The sequence below is a fragment of the Fukomys damarensis genome, unplaced genomic scaffold, assembly GCF_012274545.1.
Source record: "Fukomys damarensis isolate Sample0158 unplaced genomic scaffold, DMR_v1.0_HiC HiC_scaffold_14, whole genome shotgun sequence".
In the NCBI taxonomy this organism is placed as follows: domain Eukaryota; kingdom Metazoa; phylum Chordata; class Mammalia; order Rodentia; family Bathyergidae; genus Fukomys; species Fukomys damarensis.
Window position 1 is genome coordinate 1,362,460 of NW_022900926.1, and position 1,473 is coordinate 1,363,932.

Genomic DNA, 1,473 nt, shown 5'->3' on the forward strand with positions numbered 1-1,473 from the left:
GGCCTCACATGCGTGCGCGTTGTCCTGCACGACTGCACACAGGAGCAGCTGGCTTCCATCCTGACCTCAGCCCAGGAGAGGATGCTCCGTCCCCACACTCCGCAGAGCTATCTCCCCAGCAGCACCCAAACACCTCAGGCAGGCGAGAGACTCGTACAGAGCAGGAAACCACACCAGTCCCCCTCGGGAAGTTTTAAAACACGAATTCTTCTAGCTGGGCTTGGTGATGCATGCCTGTAATCCCTGCAACGAAGGAGGCTGAGGCCAGAGGATTGCAAGTCCAAGTCCTACCTGAGCAACTTAGCATGACCCTGTGTCAAAATAAAAATAAAAAGGGGCTGAGGATGCGGTTCAGCGCAATGCCCGGTTTTCAGTCCTCAGTACCTCAAAAACAAATTTAAAAAATCTTCTCAAGTTGGTTTTCCATACATCTTCCTCTGGACTCCCAAATTAAATAACGTGTGTTCTTAAGGGTTCTCCCATAAAATTATCTGTAGCCTTGAGACTAGGAGACTTAATAAGGAGTTTAAATGCTTAAAGAACTAGGGTTTTGAGGTACAAAAGCAAATAATTCAGTTTTCTACTAAGTTGAATTACAGGAGAAATAAGTAGATTAAAATTACTCAACTCTTGCCAATAAAAACTTCTGAAAGGAGTCTCTCCAAACCACACTGCTATCTACCAGTCCCTAATTATTACCCACCTGGTGTGTCTAGTGCTAGGAATAACACGAGTCATTTTCACAGTTGCTTTACTAATGATTCCAATGCTTATGAAAGAAGCTTATAAAAGAAGACTGACAACCACAAGGCAAAATAGTTTATCTCTTTAACAGCAAGGTTGAAAAAGAAATATTTTAGAACCTAGGGAAAATGTTTATTGAACATTAGACACAAAGAAAGGAAAGATACAGTTAGACACAATCCTATCTGAGCGGAGTTGTGAAAAGAAGAACTAGGAGGAGCTCATTCTGAAGGACAAAAAGCATTAATTTGGCTGGAAATAATCCAGTGCTTTGTGAATAGAACCGAGAGTTCAATTTGACCAAAAACTACAGTTAATGTTTAAATTAAAAATAAAAAAGACCATTATGATGAAAGATACAATGTCATGATTTCCTCTTGTTTTAAATACACAAAGAAAAAAAAGAATAAAGACACAAAGAAGAAAAAGAAAGAAGAGAGAAAGAGTAAGCATGAAACAAAGACAGAAAGTAAGCAAGGCTGACCACCAGTCTGTTCCGTGGGGAGAGAAACTGAGGGGGCAGCCATTTCCAGAGAGCACTGAGGCCGGGAAGCCGATCCGAGCTCCTCACAGTGGCGGAGCCAGAAGAGGGGCCAGCAGCAGTGTCGCGGAAAGGGCAGGGCGAATCCTGCAGCAGTGTCTCTGGATGCAGGTCTCCGCGGTGACAGTACTGTCAGCAGGGGTGCGCGGCCCGGCCTTCCTGCGCTGGTCACCAGGCGGCCGCCGGGC